The sequence below is a fragment of the Salvelinus alpinus genome, chromosome 10 (assembly GCF_045679555.1).
Source record: "Salvelinus alpinus chromosome 10, SLU_Salpinus.1, whole genome shotgun sequence".
In the NCBI taxonomy this organism is placed as follows: Eukaryota; Metazoa; Chordata; class Actinopteri; order Salmoniformes; family Salmonidae; genus Salvelinus; species Salvelinus alpinus.
The window spans coordinates 59,175,481-59,198,124 of NC_092095.1; the positions used below are offsets into that span (position 1 = coordinate 59,175,481).

Here is a 22,644-nt window from a genome sequence, read left to right on the forward strand (position 1 = left end):
GATATTTTTTTCCTTCCTATGACATCGGGTGCTGTAGGTGTCCTGGAGGGCAGGTAGTTTGCCCCCGGTGATGCGTTGTGCAGACCGCACCACCCCCTGGAGAGCCATGCTGTTGTGGGCGGTGCAGTTGCCACACCAGGCGGTGATGCAGCCCAACAGGATGCTCTCAATTGTGCATCTGTAAAAGTGTGTGTTTGGGTTTTAGGTGACAAGCCACATTTCTTCAGCCTTCTTCACCACACTGTCTGTGTGGGTGGACCATTTCAGTTTGTCCGTGATCTGTACGCCAAGGAACTTAACTTTCCACCTTCTCCACTGCTGTCCCGTCGATGTGGATGGGGGGGTGCTCCCTTTGCTGTTTTCTGAAGTCCACGACCATCTCCTTTGTTTTGTTGACTGAGTGACAGGTTGTTTTCCTGACACCATACTCCGAGTGCCCTCACCTCCGCCCTATAGGCCGTCTCGTTGTTGTTGGTGATCAAGCCTACTACTGTTGTCGTCTGTAAACTTGATGATTGTGTTGGAGGCGTGCTTGGCCACGCAGTCGTGGGTGAACAGGGAGTACAGGAGGGGGCTGAGCACATACCCTTATGGAGCCCCAGTGTTGAGGATCAGCGAAGTGGGGATGTTGTTTCCTAACTTCACCAACTGGGGGCGGCCGTCAGGAAGTCCAGGACCCAATTGCACAGGTTGGTGTTGAGACCTAGGGCCTCAAGCTTAATGATGAGGTTGGAGGGTACTATGGTGTTGACTGCTGAGCTGCAGTCAATGAACAGCATTCTTACATAGGTATTCCTCTTGTCCAGATGGGATAGTGCAGTGTGATGGCGATTACATCGTCTGTGGACCTATTGGGGCGGTATGCAAATTGAAGTTGGTCTAGGGTAACAGGTAAGGTGGAGGTGATATGATCCTTGACTAGTCTCTCAAAGCACGTCATGCTGACAGAAGTGAGTGCAACTGGGCAATAGTCATTTAGTTAAATTACCTTTGCCTTCTTGGGTACAGGGACAATGGTGGACATCTTGTAGCATGTGGGGACAGCAGACTGGGATAGGGAGAGATTGAATATGTTCGTAAAACACACCAGCCAGCTGGTCTGCACATGCTCTGAGGACGCGGCTAGGGATGCCATCTGGGCCGGCAGCCTTGCAAGGGAGAGGAGAAGGAGAGCCCGCAGTTCTTGTTAGCGGGCCGCGACGGTGTTATCCTTAAAGTGAGCAAAGAACATGTTCAGTTTGTCTGGAAGCGAGACGTCTGTGTCCGTGGCGTGGCTGGTTCTCTTTTTGTAGTCCGCGATTGCCTGTAGACCCTGCCACATACATCTTGTGTCTGAACCGTTCAATTGCGACTCTACTTTGTCCCTATACTAACGTTTCACTTATTTGCTTGCCTTGCGGTGGGATTCACTACACGGTTTGTATTCAGCCATATTCCCAGTCGTCTTTCCATGGTTAAATGCGATGTTTCGTGCTTTCAGTTTAACACGAACGCCGCCATCAATTCTCAAAAACCATTGGAGAAGGTCAGAGGGGCAGGACCTCTGGCTTTGTCATCCAATGGGTTTTGATAAGTAGGAGAGAGAGGAGAGAGGGCGCAAGGAGTTTGCCGTTAAGATTCTCCCCTTGTCACGCAAGTATACTACGTTTTCGATATCAAATCGGCCTATCTGCAGGTCCATAAAAGGATGGTTCATTTTGGCTGTGTGTGGCTTTACCATAAGAGGTAGGGGGTTTCCAGGGTTGGATAGGTTACATATAATCAGTTACTCCCCAACACTGGGGGCGTCCATTTGGTATAGTAGGGTATGGCAGTCACTCAAGAACAATAATTTAAAGTAGACTAAAAAAGTAGACTAAAATCATTGGCATGGCTTGGAGCTGCCAGCATGGTGCCTCTTCTTTCACTTTTAGAAACCAGAGAACAGAGTACCAGTTTGTTTTGCCGGTCAGCAGTTTAGGCCGGTCGCCGATTACTTTGAATTTGATTACTTTGAATTTGATGTCAGCATTTTAACTCGGCCTTGTTAACCTTGTTGTAATCTGATAGCCCGGGAATTGGGAGGTGGGGGAGTCCTCCTATTTGGTGACCATTTGAAACCAAAAGCTATTTTATTTCTATTAAAATATAGGTTGTGATAGCTGTTGCCTAATTGGTATTTTCATTCATTCGGTCCAGTAGGCTAGTGCCATTTTGGTTTCATGTATTGTTATAAAAATAAACACAACTCACCCCTTGACTTTTTACACATTTTGTTGCATAAAAGCCTTACTCTAAAATGGATTTAATAGTGTTTTTCCCTCATCAATCTACACACAATTCCCCATATTGACAAAGCTATTTTTGTTTTGCAAATGTATTAAACTGAAATAGCATATTTACATAAGTATTCAGACCTTTCACTGAGTACTTTGAAGCACCTTTGGCAGCGATTACAGCCTCAAGTCTTATTGGGTATGACACTACAAGCTTGGCGCACCTGTATTTGGGGAGTTTCTCCCATTCTTCTCTGCAGATCCTCTCAAGCTCTGTTAGGTTGGACGGGGAACGTCAATGCACAGCTATTTTCAGGGCTCTCCAGAGATGTTCAATCGGGTTCAAGTCCGGGCTCTGACTGGGCCACTCAAGGACATTCAGAGACTTGTCCCGAAGCTACTCCTGTGTTGTCTTGGCTGTGTGCTTAGGGTTGTTGTTCTGTTGGAAGGTGAACCTCCGCTCCATTGTGAGCGCTTTGGAGCAGGTTTTCATCAAGGATCTCTGCACTTTGCTCCTTTCACCTTTCCCTCGATCCTGACTAGTCTCCCAGTCCCTGCTGCTGAAAAACATCCCCACAGCATGATGCTGCCACCACCATGCTTCACCATAGGGATGGTGCCAGGTTTCTTCCAGACGCAACGCTAGGCATTCAGGCCAAAGAGTTCAATCTTGGTTTCACCAGACCAGAGAATTTTGTTTCTCATGGTCTGAGTCCTTTAGGTGCCTTTTGGCAAACTCCAAGCAGGCTGTCACATGCCTTTTACAGAGAAGTGGCTTCTGTCTGGCCACTCTACCATAAAGGCCTGATTGGTGGAGTGCTGCAGAGATGGTTGTCCTTCTGGAAGGTTTTCCCATCGCCACAGAGGAACTCTGGAGCTCTGTCAGTGTGACAATCGGGTGTCACGCCCTGACCTTAGTTATCTATGTTTCCTTTATTATTTTGGTTAGGTCAGGTTGTGACGGGGGTGGGTATGTTTGTTTTGTATTGTCTAGGGTTTTTGTATGTCTAGGGGTGTTTGTAAGTCTAGGCATATGTAGGTCTATGGTGGCATGCACTAGCCATATTAGCTTCACAGTTCGTTTTGTTATTTTGTTCAGTGTTCATTCTTTTAATAAAGAAGAATGTACGCTTACAACGCTGCGCCTTGGTCTCCTCCTTACGACGGTCGTCACAGCACTGTATGTGTACATTTATTTTGCAACACCAGCGGAGTGGTCAGCATGTTAGCTCCCTTTAAAAAAGCATGTGTATATTTAGTGGTTTGTCATTCTTTGAGTTTGTCTTCATGCGTTCTTGTTGATTGTAGGCCTGGGTAAGTCCTTTGATGTATGGCTTTTATTTCAATGCATGTGTAGGATTTATCTAGCATAGTTTGCATTCGTCATCAGCTGTTTAATTCACCAGTTACTTTCACATTGATTTGAAGTCGGCCTTGTGCAGGTACTGTATGCAGATTGTTTATTGGTGCTCTCAGAAAATGTCTGTTCTTATTGCAGCTTAAGCATGTAAATGTGGGTGAAGTCATACTCAATAGCTGACAGTATGGTTAATGCACAGACTTGTACTTTGTGAGGGGTTATTTCTCACTCTGTTATAGCTAACACAAGCTACAGAACCATGGATCAACTTGGAAAATAACATATATATTTTTTTACTCCTCAGGAATGGTGTGGAAGAAAAAGACTGGTAGGATGATTGTCTGTCTCTTCCTGTCTCAATTCTTCATACTCACTGGTTCACAAAAAAATTGAACATTTGGATTCCAGTGAAAACAAAGAACCTTTTGAATGAAAATGTTAATTTCTTACATTTTTGTCTCTTTCATCTCAGAACTTCCAGATGACACCATGAGGGAAATTTTGAGCCAGTTTTTTTGTGGAATATGTGGTAAGTGTTACCCTAACTTGACTCTGGTCCCTTTTCAACTTGCTAACAGGGTCCCCAAACTAGTACAAACACAACATCATTAATTTCTTCCATATTTTCAACCTTCCATGTGCTACACACATGCTTCCACACAGGACAGTAGTGTTGTTTTTGTCCCAACCCAGAAATCCAGAAATGTGATTTAATCAAATTAGGGCCCTTACTTAGTAATGGGTGTCTCCTATTGTATACGCTTGTGTGCGTGCCGCCGTGTGTGTGTTTGTGTGAGAGAGAGCGCGAGAGTGCGAGTGCACAGCAGTAATCCCACCACCCAGAATATTTCCAAGTTTTCTCATCATAACCTTATGAAAACTTAGAGGACAAATGCCTCCTAAATTCAAGGAACCTCTTCTACTCTGTTTACTGTAAACAATGTTGATGGATGGTATAACTTTGTTGACGGTATCCCCTATAATCAGAATTCTGTTGCTCCGGATACTGTTTATCACACTGTAGGGGATGTTCAGGTCACCAACCTTGGAGCTTCAGGGGTTCTCTCTGGGGTTTCCATGGATACAGTTTACAGCGCTGTAGGAGAGAAGTCTTCCAGAGATTACTCCATGAATCAGAATAATAACAATCCCACTAACACAGGTAGTAACACTAACACACCTTTTACATGGTACTTCTATGGGGCCATTTTGACAATGCAGATATGTGGAGATGTTGCCAGAAATGTGTTTCTCATATTATTAGTGGTGACATTTATTTGAAGAACATGTTTTAGTGACATTTACATACAGTATGAGAATGTGACTACTAATGTGAGTTTAAAGTTAGCAGTGTGCGGGCTAACCTATATAAAATGTGTATTATGCTGTTGGAATCTGCATTTTATTTGACCTTTCCTTGCCTGTCTGTGTGACTCCAAGTACTTTGCTTGTTGTGGTGATAATCCTTCTCAGCATATTTCTCTGGCTGACAGTGGCATTGCCAAACCAACAAACAATACAAAAAGTTAAAATACTCATAATGAAAGATTTGTAAAACATTGTCAGTATAGTAAAGTCAACATTAAAAGATCCCTGCTTTTCTAGAAAGTACATTTACTCCACTGAAGCTTATTGTCCAAGAGGACACCCAGATATTGTTTTCCTCTACAATCTCTATGTTCTGACCTGTGATAGATGTTGCAGAGGTAGGTGTTGTATGCTTCCTGAAGTCCATGGTATTGAGGACCAAGTGTAATTCGTCACACCACTCTACAAAGGACCGGGCCATGTTGTTCCTCGTTATCGTGCAACAGGCTGATCAAGGCAGTGTCATCAGAGAACTTATCGAGGTGTCTGTCAGGATGGGAACTAGTACAACTATTATTGTATAAGATGTAGAGGAGGGGTGACAAAACACATCCCTGAGGAGAGCCTGTGTTGGTGGTGCGCATGTCCCACACGTGGGGACCTACTTTGACCCGCTGTGACCTCTGGCTCAGGAAGTCCAACAGCCACAAAACCAGCCCTCCATCTAAGGAGAATTCCCTAATGAGTCTCTGTGATAGAATGTAAGGCTGGATTGTGTCGAAAACAGAAGAAAAGTCAACAAACAAAACCCTGACAGGGGATTTGGCACCCTCTAGATGTCTATAGACTATGTTGAGGAGATTAAGAATGGCATCATCAACTCCTCTGCTGGGCTGATAGGCAAACTGAAATGGGTCGAGGAGCTTCTCGGTGGCGCGGAGAATGACTTTTCACAATTTCCTCAGAGCATTTCATTACTAAGGATGTCAAGGCAACATGGAGGTAGTCATTCAACACAGAGGGATTAGATGTGTTGCTGGTCGAGCGAGGATTGGAAAATGCCTGTAAAAACACCAGCCAATTGTTCAGCCCAGTGCTTTAACACATGTCCAGTTATTTTGCCTGGGCTTTAGTGTGAGTTACATCCAGGAACAACTTCACAACATCAGCCTGTTTAACAACAACCCTCTCAAACATTTGTAATGATGCTTCTATTTGTTTTACCTCTGAAAACAAGGTCGTCAGATTCAAATCTTGAGAAGAAAACATCCAGTTCATTAGCCATGTTCTGTCCCTCATGTCTCCCAAGCTCAGCATTGTTTCCCCCTGCCTATATGGAGGGCACTCGCCATGGATTTAATCCCTTGGCAGGCCACCCTTGAGTTATCCGAGGAGAGGGTTCTCTCCACCCTTTGCTTGTATGCATCCTTGTCCACCAGTATCTGTCTTTTGATCTCACGTTGTACATCTCTTAAAGCCTGTCTATTACCCTCCACATAAACTGCCTTCTTCCTATTAAGTAGTGATTTTAGATTTGTTGATAGCCAAAGCTTATTGTTAGGGAATAATTTACAGGTGTTAGTAGGTACAACTGACTCAACACAGAAGTTCATAGTCTGAAACAACACCTGTGAGTTCATCAAGATCAGAGCTGCTGTCCTCGTACCTCCCACATAGTACAGTCAAAACACCCTTGGAAACGAGTGATACTATTGTCGTTCCAGGTGTGGACAGTTTTAACTGTAGGTTTCTCCCTCAGTAGGTTGGACGGAGGAAGACATTATTGTGGTCTGATGTCCCCAGGGGAGGTCTGGTGGTGGCAGAGAAAGCATTTATTGTCCCAGAGCACAAATCAAGAGTCTTATTTTTTCTAGTGTGACATTTCACATACTGATGGTATGTGAACAGGACCTAGTGCAAAATACAGTTGTTAAAATCCCCTAAAATAAATGTGGGTGCGTCGGGGGAGATGAATTCCAGTTTCAGTGACAGATTATGAATCATCTCTGATGCTTTTGATATATTAGCTTTTGGTTGTACACAACAGTAACAAACAATTGGGGGAACTCACAGGGCAGATAGTAGGGTCACAGTGACACGGAATAAGTTCAATATCAGGGGTACGGAGTCTCTCTTACCAGTATCTATTTACACCACTGGTCCCTGACAAGCAGGCAGACGTCCCCGCCGTGATGTTTCCCTGTGACGGTCAGATCACGTGGAGCCTGCCGGCTCCACTTCCCTGTCCGGGACTCTGTCATCCAGCCAAGTCTCAGTAAACGCCAGCAAACAGGCCTCCCGGCATTCGTGTTGAAGCGCAGAGTCGTTGACAGCTCATCCGCTTTCCTATCAGTGACTGAGCATTGATCAGCAAGGTGGTGGGTAAGAGAGGTGGTGTCTGATTCCCCCACATTTTCCACATTTGCATTTGGGTTTGTAATCCACTCGCAGACAATCAGGGATTAGATGGGCCATTGGGATATCCATTGCGTTTCCATTGCGTCAGGTGTAGAAGCATGGTGGCTAGGAAAAACTCCCTAGAAAGGCCAAAACCTAGGAAGAAACCTAGAGAGGAACCAGGCTATGAGGGGTGGCCAGTCCTCTTCTGGCTGTGCCGGGTGGAGATTATAACAGAACATGGCCAAGATGTTCAAAATGTTCATAAGTGACAAGCATGGTCAAATAATAATCAGGAATAAATGTCAGTTGGCTTTTCATAGCCGATCATTAAGAGTTGAAAAAAGCAGGTCTGGGACAGGTAGGGGTTCCATAACCGCAGGCAGAACAGTTGAAACTGGAACAGCAGCAAGGCCAGGTGGACTGGGGACAGCAAGGAGTCATCATGCCCGGTAGTCCTGACGTATGGTCCTAGGGCTCAGGTTCTCCGAGAGAGAGAAAGAAAGAGAGAAGGAGAGAATTAGAGAGAGCATACTTAAATTCACACAGGACACTGGATAAGACAGGAGAAGCACTCCAGATATAACCAACTGACCCTAGCCCCCGACACATAAACTACTGCAGCATAAATACTGGAGGCTGAGACAGGAGGGGTCAAGAGACACTGTGGCCCCATCCGATGATACCCCCGGACAGGGCCAAACAGGAAGGATATAACCCCACCCACTTTGCCAAAGCACAGCCCCCGCACCACTAGAGGGATATCTTCAACCACCAACTTACAATCCTGAGACAAGGCCGAGTATAGCCCACAAAGATCTCCACCACAGCACAAACCAAGGGGGGGCGTCAACCCAGACAGGAAGATCACATCATCAGATCACATCAGTAACTCAACCCACTCAACCCACGCACCCCTCCTAGGGACGGCATGAAAGAGCACCAGTAAGCCAGTGACTCAGCCCCTGTAATAGGGTTAGAGGCAGAGAATCCCAGTGGAGAGAGGGGAACCGGCCAGGCAGAGACAGCAAGGGCGGTTCGTTGCTCCAAAGCCTTTCCGCCTTTCCTTTAATTGTTTAACTTGGGTCAAACATTTCGGGTAGCCTTCCACAAGCTTCCCACAATAAGTTGGGTGAATTTTGGCCCATGTAGGCCTCCTTGCTCGCACACGCTTTTTCAGTTCTGCCCACAAATTTTCTATAGGATTGAGGTCAGGGCTTTGTGATGGCCACTCCAATACCTTGACTTTGGTGTCATTGTCCAATTGGAAGACCCATTTGTGACCAAGCTTTAACTTCTTGACTGATGTCTTGAGATGTTGCTTCAATATATCCACATAATTTTACTGCCTCATGATGCCATCTATTTTGTGAAGTGCACCAGACCATGATGCTGCCACCCCCGTGCTTCACGGTTGGGATGGTGTTCTTCGCCTTGCAAGCCTCCCCCTTTTTCCTCCAAACATAACGATGGTCATTATGGCCAAACAGTTCTATTTTTGTTTCATCAGACCAGAGGATATTGTAGTGTGTGTGACCATTTCTCCAAAAAGTACGATCTGTGTCCCCATGTGCAGTTGCACACCGTAGTCTGGCTTTTTTATGGCGGTTTTATGAGCAGTGGCTTCTTCCTTGCTAAGTGGCCTTTCAGGTTATATCGATATAGGACTTGTTTTTACTGTGGATATAGATACTTTTGTACCTGTTTCCTCCAGCATCTTCACAAGGTCCTTTGCTATTGTTCTGAGATTGATTTGCACTTTTCGCATCAAAGTACGTTCATCTCTAGGAGACTGAACGCGTCTCCTTCCTGAGCGGTATGGCGGCTGCGTGGTCCCATGGTGTTTATACTTGCGTACTATTGTTTGTACAGATGAACGTGGTACCTTCAGGCGTTTGGAAATTGCTCCCAAGGATGAACAAGACTTGTGGTGGTCTGCAATTGTTTTCTGAGGTCTTGGCTGATTTCTTTTGATTTTCCCATGATGTCAAGCAAAGAGCCACTGAGTTTGAAGGTAGGCCTTGAAATACATCCACAGGTACACCTCCAATTGACTCAAATGATGTCATTTAGCCTATCAGAAGGTTCTAAAGCCATGACATCATTTTCTGGAATTTTCCAAGCTGTTTATAGGCACAGTCAACTTGGTGTATGTAAACTTCTGACCCAATGGAATTGTGATACAGTGAATTAATCTGTCTGTAAACAATTGTTGGAAAAATTACTTGTGTCATTGTCACACCCTGACCTTAGAGATTCTTATTATTGTCACGGCCGTTAAAAGAACAGGACCAAGGTGCAGCGTGGTGAGCGTACATTTTCTTTTATTTAAAAGAATTACGCCAACAAAACAACAAACGAGAAAACAACCGTGAAGCTAAAGGCTATAGTGCCAACAACAGACAACTTCCCACAAAGACAGGTGGAAAAAAGGGCTACCTAAGTATGGGTCTCAATCAGAGACAACAATAGACAGCTGTCCCTGATTGAGAACCCTACCTGGCCAAAACATAGAAATACAAATAATAGAATATAGAATACCCACCCCAACTCACACCCTGACCAAAACAAAATGGAGACATAAACAGGATCTCTAAGGTCAGGGCGTGACAATTATTATCTATGTTTGGTTAGGTCAGGGTGTGACTCGGGTGGGAAAGTCTATGTTTTCTATTTCTTTGTTTTGGCCGAGTGTGGTTCCCAATCAGAGGCAGTTGTCTCTGATTGGGGATCATATATAAGTTGTAATTTTCCTTTTGGGTTTTGTGGGATCTTGTTTTCTGTTTCGTGTCTGTACCTGACAGAACTGTGCGCTTTCGTTTTCTCTTTGGTTATTTTGTTGGAGTGTTTTTTGAAAATAAAAATCATGAACACTTTCAACGCTGCGCTTTGGTCTACGCTTCCTACCACCAACGAGAGCCGTTACAGTCATGCACAAAGTAGATGTCCTAACCGACTTGCCAAAACTATAGTTTGTCAACAAGAAATTTGTGCAGTGGTTGAAAAACAAGATATAATAAGTGTATGTAAACTTCCGACTTCAACTGTATATACAAGATCAGTCCAACACCTCACCACTGTAAAACCATCGTTGACAGATGGTTTACAAACCAAGTGTACAAATTAAAAACATAAAAGAGCACCACACCGAACATCACACACACTCATTAAATATATAGGATGATATAGCTGTCTACTAGACAGAGGAGCTGTCCATTCAGCACCACACCACGGAGCTCCACTACAGTATGCCTACCTGTACCGAGGAGCTGTCCATTCAGCACCATGGAGCTCCACTATGCCTACCTGTACCGAGGAGCTGTCCATTCAGCACCATGGAGCTCCACTATGCCTACCTGTCCCGGTTTGGTTGTTTCAGTTAATGCCAGGGATGAAAACAGTCAAACCACAGGCAAGTCATCCAGTTCATTTAAGACTGTATAAAGCAGAAGTAACTTCTTTAAGTACTATTTGATGCAGTAGGAGAGAGGCTGTAGTTGATGTTTTCCTTCTGTGTGATTCTGCAGAGGTTACTGTTCCTCTAATGGCCATCACCAGAAATCTGTTTTATCTCAATTAGGGACCTTTACTCACTTGTGTGTTTGTAACTCCAAAAGAGAGGAATTCAACGCAAATAAAGCTGCAAAGGGGCAGGGGAATGAAGGTGTGTATGAAACTTAAGTGGACAGTTTACCCGGTAACAGAGTGCTCTGGCAGTTACATTACACTCAAGACATATTTGTCACGGATGAGTTGATTCCTGTAACATACTGATTCTTAAAAGCTAAGTATACTGGAAAAAATATATAAATGCAACATGCAACAATTTCAACGATTTTACTGAGTTACAGTTTATATAAGGAAATCATTCAATTGAAATCAATTCAATAGGCCCTAATCTATGCATTTCACATGACTGACCCACTGGGGAGCCAGGCCCAGCCAATCATAATGAATTTTTCCACACAACAAGGCTTTATTACAGACATAAATAAAGTTTAATCAGCTGTCTGAGTGGCTGGTCTCAGACGATCTCGCAGGTGAAGAAGCCAGATGTAGAAGTCATGGGTTGGCCGTGGTTACACGTGGTCTGCGGTTATGAGGCCGGTTGGACGTACTGCCAAATTCTCTAAAACGATGTTGGAGGCGACTTATGGCAGAAAAATGAACATTCAATTCTCTGGCAACAGCTTAGTTGGACATTCCTGCAGTCAGCATGCCAATTGCACATTCCCTCAAAACTCCACATTTTAGAGTGGCCTTTTATTGTCCCCAGCATAAGGTGCACCTGTGTAATGATCATGCTGTTTAATCAGCTTCTTGATATGCCACACCTTTCAGGTGGATGGATTACAGGGTATTCGGAAAGTATTCAGACCCCTTGACTTTTTCCACTTTTTCTTACGTTACAGCCTTATTCTGAAACGGTTTAAATTCATTTTTTCTCCTCATGAATCTACACACAATACCCCATAATGACAAAACAAAAACTGTTTTTTGCAAATTTATAAAAAATTTAAAACAGAAATACCTTATTTACATAAGTTTTCAGAACCTTTTGTTATGAGACTCGAAATTGAGGTCAGTGTCAAGGTTGTGCGCTGCTAGTGGAGAAGTCAGGTGCAGGAGAGCAGAGAGTTGTGAACAGGTGCACACTTTATTAGGCAGAGGCAACAAAGCAGACAGATGCCACTGCGTCAAAACCTCCAGCCAAAGGTAAAAAGTGCAAGGCGTCAAACAGTCACAAAAAATAAGCAAATGTTTAACAATTAAACATCCTTCGTGAATACCACGGAATACAGGGAAAAACCAGCCTGGCGCGTCACACGAAACACGTAACAAACAATTTCCCACAAAGACATGGGGGGAACAGAGGAATATATACATGCAGTGTGATTAGGGAATGTAAACCAGGTGTGCAGGGAACAAGACAAAACAAATGGAACAATGAAAAATGGAGCGGCGATGGATAGAAAGCCGGTGACGTCGACCGCCGAACGCTGCCCGAACAAGGAGAGGAGCCGACTTCGGCGGAAGTCGTGACAGGTGCATCCTGTTTCCATTGATAATCCTTGTAATGTTGTTACAACTTGATTGGAGTCCACCTGTGGTAAATTAAATTGATTGGACATGATTTGGAAAGTGACACATCTGTCTATATAAGGTCCCACAGTTGACAGTGCATGTTAGAGCCAAAACCAAGCCATGAGGTCAAAGGAATTGCACGTAGAGCCCCGAGACAGGATTGTGTTGAGGCACAGATCTGGGGAAGGGTACCAAAAAATATCTGCAGCAATGAAGGTCCCCAAGAACACAGTGGCCTCCATCATTCTTAAATGGAAGAAGATTGGAACCACCAAGACTCTTCCTAGAGCTGGCCGCCCGGCCAAACTGAGCAATCGTGGGAGAAGGGCCTTGGTCAGGGAGTTGACCAAGAACCCGATGGTCACTCTGACAGAGCTCCAGAGTTCCTCTGTGGAGATGGGAGAAGCTTTTTGAAGGACAACCATCTCTGCAGCACTCCACCAATCAGGCCTTTATGGTAGAGTGGCCAGATGGAAGCCACTCCTCAGTAAAAGGTACATGACATTCCGCTTGAAGTTTAGCAAAAGGCACCTGAAGGACTCTGATGAAACCAAGATTGAATTCTTTGGCCTGAATGCCAAGCGTCACGTCTGGAGGAAACCTGGCACCATCCCTACGGTGACGCGTGGTGGTGGCAGCATCATGCTGTGGGGATGTTTTTCAGTGGCAGGGACTGGGAGACTAGTCAAGATCAAGGGAAAGATGAACGGTATGGAGAGATTCTTTATGAAAACCTGCTCCAGAGCGCTCAGAATGAGGCGGAGGTTCACCTTCCAACAGGACAACGTCCCTAAGCACACAGCCAAGGCAATGCAGGAGTCTCTGAATGTCCTTGAGTGGCCCAGCCACTCAGTAACAGAGTGCACTGGCAGTTACTGTACACTCAAGCCATATTTGTCCTGGATGATTTGATTCCTGTAACTGGCTGATTCTGAAAAGCTAAATACATGATACTGTGTATTATAAGTATAGAGGGTTCATCTAGAACAGGGGTGCCAAACTCATTCCATGAAGGGCTGAGTGTCTGCGGGTTTTTGTTTTTTCCTTTCAGTTAAGACCTAGACAACCAGGTGAGGGGAGTTATTCACTAATTAGTGACCTTAATTCATCATTCAAGTAAAAGGGATGAGTGAAAACCCGCTGACACTCGGCCCTCTGTGGAATGAGTTTGACATGTCATCTAGAGGGTTTGCTTTAAACTATCTAATTAGAACAAGTTTGTGGTCAAGAATAGACAAACTAGGAAATCCCTGTACTGTATGATTGTTGTAGTTTATGAGGGTGTGAAGGGAGACCAGGGATGTGTGTGCGCTTGTGCTTGCCTGCATGTATGATTAAGTCCAACTCTTCTGTTGTGTGTTTTCTTGCCAGAAGCCACTCCGTTGGTGGATTAGAAAGACCACCAGTAAATAATCCAGTGTTTTATGATGGTAAGTATGAGTCTGAGAAAGACACCAACCACTACATTTATTAAGAAAGCATTAGGAAGTGGTCACATTATTATGTTTTGATGATCAACATGTGGTATTATTATTTGGATGCAATGAAAGAGAAACAGTGAACAAGTCAGATTGGTGTTGGTATTCTTAAAGGAAAGGAAGAACACCTGCTGTTGCATTTATAACATAAGACCAAGAGTTTTTCCAGACCATGTGACCTGACCAGGAAAAACTCCTGGCCCTAGTCATTAGTAATGTTTTGTCTCATGAGCTCTTTCCTCTATTGCTTCCTTCCAGCTGGTGGTCTTCCTGGTGGGGTAACTGAGGACCAGAAACATGGGGTTTGAAGGCTCTCAGTACATAACTCCACATCTGTTACATTGAGACAAACGACCAAGAAGAGAGAAACATGTTTGAACTGTTGGAGATGTTTTTAATGAAATGTAAAATGAAGGAAAAAACAGGAAAGCATTGCACATAGTAACTTGCATTCAATCAGATGAAGTACAGTGAGCTACAAAAGTATTGGCACAGAGACCTCTTTTGTTGTATTGGCTCTGTACTCCACCACTTTGGATTTGAAATGATACAATGACTATGAGGTTAAAGTGCAGACTGTCAGCTTTGACACAATATGGATGAGAATAGCCTCAAATTAAAGCTGACAGTCTGCACTTTAACCTCAGTCATTGTATAATTTCATAATTTACTAATTCTTCAATACTTCACTTATGTCAAGTAATTTGAACAGGTTGTTATTGTTGTAGTGTCACGATGTTCGTAGTAATGATCGGACCAAGGCGCAGCGTACGTTGAGTTCCACATAATTTTTGTGAAAGTGAAACTTAAGCAAATACAAAAAAACAAAAAAACGAACCGTGATGACAATGCAGTGCTAAACAGGCAACTACACAGAAACAATATCCCATCACCCACAGGTGGAAAAAAATGGTACGTAAGTATGATCCCCAATTAGAGACAACGATAGCCAGCTGCCTCTAATTGGGAATCATACCAAAACCCCAACATAGAAAAAACAACCTAGAACCCCACATAGAAAATATAAACTAGACTTACCCCCCTAGTCACGCCCTGACCTACTCTACCATAGAAAATAAAAGCTTTCTATGGTCAGGACGTGACATGTAGTTACTTTTCTCAAGAGTAATTTATGCCAACCCCCCACGAGGCAAAGTTTTTTTTAGGGGGTGGATCAGCTTTAATATTGCGGACAGATTGTTGCTTCCATCAATGTAATTGTCTACATCATTTCCAATCCCCCATATATTGTTTGGGTAAATATACCTACCTACCTACACACATACACACTTTTTTTATAATATACCTGTATTATTCCCCGCAGACCCTTCCACCCTTCCCCCAATTGGAGTAAACTAATAAACAATAACACTTAGGCTTCTACCTTCAGTTTATACATGTTTTACAGACACAATCTATTTTACAATAGTTATATTTTGTTTGTTTTCAGTGCTGGCCTTCCTCTATTTCTGATGTCCATCCAGTTTGGTTTCTGTTTGTAACTGTGGTATTTCACAGAATTTCTGAACCTATCTACTTTTTACAGACCCCGTATGTTCTACATTTGTCATCCTGTTGTAATTGGTCCCACCCTTCAACTCCATTCAACCCCTCCCATCTATCTCAACCTTTCTGAACCACCCATCCCGATAATTGTCATCAGCAACGCTGAATAGCAGTCAAATAAAATTACTAGAAAATATTCATATTCATGAAATCACAAGTGCAATATTGCAAAACACAGTTTAGCATTTGTTAATCCACCTGTCGTCTCAGATTTTGAAATTATGCTTTACAGCGAAAGCAATACAAGCGTTTGTGTAAGTTTATCGATCGTTCGACAAAACATTAAGTACACTTAGCATCAGGTAACTTGGTCACGAAAATCAGAAAAGCAATCAAATTAATCGTTTACCTTTGATGATCTTCGGATGTTTTCACTCACGAGACTCCCAGTTAGACAACAAATGTTCATTTTGTTCCATAAAGATATTTTTATATCCAAATACCTCCGTTCGTTTGGCACGTTATGCTCAGAAATCCACAGGAAAAAGCGGTCACGACAACGCAGACAGAAATTCCAGATAATATCCATAATGTCCACAAAATCATGTCAAACATTTTTTATAATCAATCCTCAGGTTGTTTTTCAAATATCTATTCGATAATATATCAACCGGGAGTGTTGGTTTTTCAATAGGACCGGGAGTAACTACGGCCGCCTTTCTCTGTTGCGCACAACTCACTCTGAGAGCCCCCACCTATCCACTTACGCAATGTGATCGTTCTCGCTCATTTTTCAAAATAAAAGCCTGAAACTATGTCTAAAGGCTGTTGACACCTTTAGGGAAGCCATAGAAAAAGGAATCTGGTTGATATCCCTTTAAATGGGTGATAGGGATGCATAAGAACAGAGAGGTTTCAAAAACAGAGGCACTTCCTGATTGGATTTTTCTCAGATTTTAGCCTGCAATATCAGTTCTTTTAAACTCACAGACAAGATTTTGACCGTTTTGGAAACTTTAGAGTTTTCTATCCTAATCTGACAATTATATGCATATTCTAGTTTCGGAGGCTGAGAAATAGGCAGTTTCAAATGGGTACACTTTTTAGACAAAAATGAAAATACTGCCCCCTATACTTAAGAAGTTAACACCATCCATTTTGGATTTATATTTGCCATATATTTTTCAACTGTGCTGTGATGCTTCACAAAAGTACTGAACCTTTCTATTCTCATAGCTTCTACAGATTGTAAATAAATAAATAAATAAATTCTAAAAGTATTATTATATTATTGATCGATTGACAATGACTTTTCAAATCACCCTGTATTGCTATCTGCAGCGTTAGTTCTAGGTAAATGTTGCAATTCTTCAGCCATTCCTGGAACTGTGACCAAAAACGAGCTACATATGGACAGTACCAAAATAAATTATCTAATGACTCCTCGCAGCAAAATCTGCAGCGCTGGGAATATTGTATATACAGTTGAAGTCGGAAGTTTACATACACTTTAGCCAATTACATTTATACTCAGTTTTTCACAATTCCTGACATTTAATCCTAGTAAAACGTCGCTGTCTTAGGTCAGTTAGGATCACCACTTTATTTTAAGAATGTGAAATGTCAGAATAATAGTAGAGAGAATGATTTATTTCAGCTTTTATTTCTTTCATCACATTCCCAGTGAGTCAGAAGTTTACATACACTCAATTAGTATTTGGTAGCATTGCCTTTAAATTGTTTAACTTGGGTCAAACGTTTCGGGTAGCCTTCCACAAGCTTCCCACAATAAGTTGGGTGAATTTTGGCCCATTCCTCCTGACAGAGCTGGTGTAACTGAGTCAGGTTTGTAGGCCTCCTTGCTCGCACACGCTTTTTCAGTTCTGCCCACAAATTTTCTATAGGATTGAGGTCAGGGCTTTGTGATGGCCACTCCAATACCTTGACTTTGTTGTCCTTGAGCCATTTTGCCACAACTTTGGAAGTATGCTTGGGATCATTGTCCAATTGGAAGACCCATTTGCGACCAAGCTTTAACTTCCTGACTGATGTCTTGATGTTGCTTCAATATATCCACACAATTTTACTCATGATGCCATCTATTTTGTGAAGTGCACCAATCCCTCCTGCAGCAAAGCACCCCCACAACATGATGCTGCCACCCCCGTGCTTCACGGTTGGGATGGTGTTCTTTGGCTTGCAAGCAATTTCACCTTCACATGAGTCTTTCTGTACAGATGTTAATTTTACATTATTAATAGGAAAAAAATCCATACAATTAGCTTCGGTTAGTGGAGTTGAGGAGACAAACGAAAACATATTCTTAAAGTACCTTTCTTCCTCTCAAAATATTGTTTGGTGAATCATGAGTGACTCCATCATTTGTAAGTAATTTCATATTTTTTTTTTAATTGGTAGCATTTCTATATTGAAGATTGAAAAATTATTTGGTGCATTTTTCCCCATATTCCACCGAGTTCGCTTTATTTTTATAATATATTACACTGGATCTTTCTTGAATAAGTTCCTCCATTTCTTTTTGTTTTTACTCTAACTTATTCTGTGCCTCTATGGTACCGTTTTTATTGCTATCTAACTGTACTGTTAGTCCTTCAATTTCCTTTATTAATATGGACTCTCTTGACCTAAATTGCTTTTGTTTTATAGATAAGTACTGAACTGTATGGCATCTAAAGGCACATTTAAAAGTGTCCCATACAATAAGGGGATCTGCTGTACCTATGTAATATCGTAAAAATTCAGTTATAAATTATTGTGTCCTAGTTAAAAACAAGTTATTATCCAGTAGGCTTTGATGAAATTTCCAATATTCTCGCCCACGTGGAAATTCTGTAAGAGTAATATATATGCCAAATTTGTGATGATCCGACCGCATTCTGTCCCCATCAACACTTTTTTTTAAACTTTTGGTGCCAGAGCGAATGACATAAGAAAGTAATCAAGATGACTAGCTTGATTAAGCCTCCGCCATGTATATCTCACTAGGTCAGGGTATTTAAGCCTCCATATATCCACTAATTCCAATATATCAATGACATTCATGATTTCCTTAAGTGCCCGAGGGTGATAGTTTGTAGTGTGATTTCCTTTACGGTCCATAGAGGTATTTAAGACCGTATTAAAATCTCCCACCATAATAATTGTCACGCCCTGGCCTTAGTTATCTTTGTTCTCTTTATTATTTTGGTTAGGTCAGGGTGTGACGAGGGTGGTTTGTGTGTTTTTGTCTCGTCTAGGGTGTTTGTACTGTCTAGGGTTTTTTTGTAGAGTTATGGGGTTGTGTTCATTATAGGTGTTTATGTAAGTCTATGGTTGCCTAGATTGGTTCTCAATTAGAAGCAGGTGTTTATCGTTGTCTCTGATTGGGAACTATATTTAGGCAGCCATGTTCTTTGGGTATTTTGTGGGTGATTGTTTCCTGTGTCAGTGTTTGTGCCACACGGGACTGTTACGGTTTGTTCACGGTTATTGTTTTTGTAGTGGTGTTCATAGTTCAGTTTTCTATATTAAAACATGGATACCTACCACGCTGCGTATTGGTCCGATCCTTGCTACACCTCTTCAGTGGAAGAACATGAAGACAGCCGTGACAATAATAGAGTCTAGTGTTGCTTGTAGAGTTGATAAATTCTTATATATTTTCAAAGAAGCTTGGATCATCATTATTTGGACCGTATAGGTTAATAAGCCATATCTGTTTATGGTCCAATAACATATATTTAAAATAATCCATCTACCTTGATGATCTGTTTGGACAATTTGCACATTTGGATCGAAATTACTATCAATAAATATCATCATCCCTTTTGAATTGCTTTGCCCATGGAATAAATATATTTTGCACCCCCAGTCCTTTTTTCACAAAACTTAATAAAATTTTTTGAATGAGTTTCCTGAAAACAACATATTATATTCTTTCTCTTTTAGCCAGGTAAATACTGATCGGTCTTTTCTTATTATCTGATAAGCCATTACCATTATAACTGGCTATACATATTTCACCAATTACCATAATGAGACATATTTCAATTCTATTTATCATAATATGTTTGTAAACGTACCATTAAAAGTAACATGATGATTGAGTGTCAATATACAGTTGAAGTCGGAAGTTTACACACACTTAGGTTGGAGTCATTAAACTAGTTTTTCAACCACTCCACAAATTTCTTGTTAACAAACTATAGTTTTGGCAAGTCGGTTAGGACATCTACTTTGTGCATGACACAAGTAATCTTTCCGAACAATTGTTTACAGACAGATTATTTCACTTATAATTCACTGTATCACAATTCCATTGAGTCAGAAGTTTACATACACTAAATTGACTGTGCCTTTAAACAGCTTGGAAAATTACAGAAATGTATGTCATGGCTTTAGAAGCTTCTGATAGGCTAATTGACATAATTTGAGTCAATTGGAGGTGTACCTGTGGATGTATTTTAAGGCCTACCTTCAAACTCAGAGCCTCTTTTCTTGACATCATGGGAAAATCAAAAGAAATCAGCCAAGACATCAGAAAAAAGTTGTAGACCTCCACAAGTCTGGTTCATCCTTGGGAGCAATTTCCAAATGCCTGAAGGTACCACTTTCATCTGTACAAACAATAGTACACAAGTATAAACACCATGGGACCACGAAGCCGTCATACCGCTCAGGAAGGAGACACGTTCTGTCTCCTAGAGATTAACGTACTTTGGTGCAAAAAGTGCAAATCAATCCCAGAACAACAGCAAAGGACCTTGTGAAGATGCTGGAGGAAACAGGTACAAAAGTATCTATATCCACAGTAAAACGAGTCCTATATCAACATAACCTGAAAGGCCGCTCAGCAAGGAAGAAGCTACTGCTCCAATACCGCCATGAAAAAGCCAGACTACGATTTGCAACTGCATATGGGGACAAAGATCGTACTTTTTGGAGAAATGTCTGGTCTGATGAAAAAAAATAGAACTGTTTGGCAATAATGACCATATTGTTTTTATTTACTTTTCTGCACACCAGTATCACTACTTGCACATCATCATCTGCTCATCTATCACTCCAGTGTTAATCTGCTAAATTGTAATTACTTTGCTACTGTCATGACGTTGGCCTGGGGGTAGGTTTATGACAGTCATAAATACCTCTTTCCCCCATTCCTCTCCTTACTCTACTGATGTGACATTAGAAAGCCCCTTTGGTTAACATAGAGATTCTGGGAACATCAGAAGTTGGGGGGAAATGAACTATATTCTGGTAATCCGACCAACTGAACATATGCGGTGGTACTTAAAGTATATTATGTCAGTTCGGTTGCCCTCTGACACATTCTCATCAATGATAGAATGACAAACTCTACTGTGGAAAGTCTAAACATCAGAGGTATCGGATTCACATGGAATTGTTTTTTAATTCAAATGTTTGAATATGAAATTATTTGTGAAGAGATGAAATGTAATTTTAGCTTCCAAATGAGAGATTTGGGTTTTCATAAGTTTGGGCCTCTGCTCAACCAGTGGCCCGCCCCTGTGAAGAGACATGGGTTACAAACTTTTCAGACACACCCCTCTCCCTCCACTATATAAAGCCATTGACAAAAATATAACTTCCTGTTCCGAGGATATGAGGGTGACGATCCCATGTCAGAATGGTTCAGATAATAACTACAGAACTAACCCCACATCAGCATGAGCTTTGGTTGTGAATGGTATGAACTTTGAACTCGTATTCACTACAGAAGTGATACCTCCTAGCCGTTGAGTTAGCAACAGCTGCTACAAACGCAGGTTAGGAAGGACAGTCAGAGTATCCCGTCTACTACACAACGACGTTACTACAACGTATCCAGCGACCACCAGAGACATTCTTCAAAGGACAGAGGACTCGGTTTGGCAACACGGTCTTCCATCTACCACCAACCTACTGAAGCGCAGCTCAGAGTAAATATTTATTGCATTTTCCTTTTCCAAATGGGCGGTAATTTAGAATGCATAAGATACTGTATTTACGATAGCACAGCTTCGCCTCTGTTCCAGTCTCCCGCTCTTTCACTAAAACCCAGCCCCCTTTCCTTTGTGTAACAAGCTGTCATATCTGTTCCGCCCGCCAGGGACGTTTTCCTTTATGACGGCAATTTGTAATCAAGTTATGATTTAATTGTGTATGTGTGAATCTGTGTGATTAGTTAGGTATTTAGTAAATAAATAATTAAACCCAATTTTGTATTGCTGATTCAACTTGTTAGCCAGGATTCTTGCAGATAACCAAGAATTTACAACTTTCAGAATATGAGACTGAAGTAAGATGACGATTGATGTTGACTGCTATTGATGTAAAATTTTGCTAAATCTTTAAGAGTTTATTCGGAAGATAACAGCTCTATAAATATTATTTCGTGGTGCCCGACTCTCTAGTTAATTACATTTACCCGATTAGCTCAATCAGCTGATATTAATTACGGAGAAAGTATTTTATAGAATAGCATGTCATAGCAATTAATCCGGCATAGCCAAAGACTTGACACTACTATGGCCTATTTATTGCCTTACCACCTCACGCCATTTGCACACACTGTATGTAGACTTTCTTTTTTTCTATTGTGTTATTGACTGTACGCTTGTTTATTCCATGTGTAACTCTGTGTTGTTTGTGTCGCACTGCTTTGCTTTATCTTGGCCAGGTCGCAGTTGTAAATGAGAACTTGTTCTCAACTAGCTTACCTGGTTAAATAAAAAAAATGTTTGGAGGAAAAAGGGGGAGGCTTGCAAACTGAAGAGCACCATCCCAACCGTGAAGCAACATCTCAAGACATCAGTCAGGAAGTTAAAGCTTGGTCGCAAATGGGTCTTCCAATTGGACAATGATCCCAAGCATACTTCCAAAGTTGTGGCAAAATGGCTTAAGGACAACAAAGTCAAGGTATTGGAGTGACCATCACAAAGCCCTGACCTCAATCCTATAGAAAATTTGTGGGCAGAACTGAAAAAGCGTGTGCGAGCAAGGAGGCCTACAAACCTGACTCAGTTACACCAGCTCTGTCACGAGGAATGGGCCAAAATTCACCCAACTTATTGTGGGAAGCTTGTGGAAGGCTACCCGAAACGTTTGACCCAAGTTAAACAATTTAAAGGCAATGCTACCAAATACTAATTGAGTGTATGTAAACTTCTGACCCACTAGGGATGTGATGAAAGAAATAAAAGCTGAAACAAATAATTCTCTCTGCTATTATTCTGACATTTCACATTCTTAA

General features: G+C 42.0%; 1 protein-coding gene and 1 long non-coding RNA gene across 3 annotated transcripts in view; one reads left to right on the forward strand and one right to left on the reverse strand.

Annotated features, from left to right (window-relative positions):
* Positions 1–22,644, reverse strand: part of LOC139532420 (hemicentin-2-like) — a 231,613-nt gene that overhangs the window by 176,016 nt on the left and 32,953 nt on the right. The gene's annotated exons all lie outside the window — the stretch shown is intronic.
* On the forward strand, positions 4,086–19,221 carry LOC139532416 (uncharacterized). The gene is made up of 3 exons (XR_011666564.1): positions 4,086–4,144; positions 13,777–13,835; positions 14,142–19,221. It is a non-coding gene; the product is annotated as an uncharacterized lncRNA (long non-coding RNA).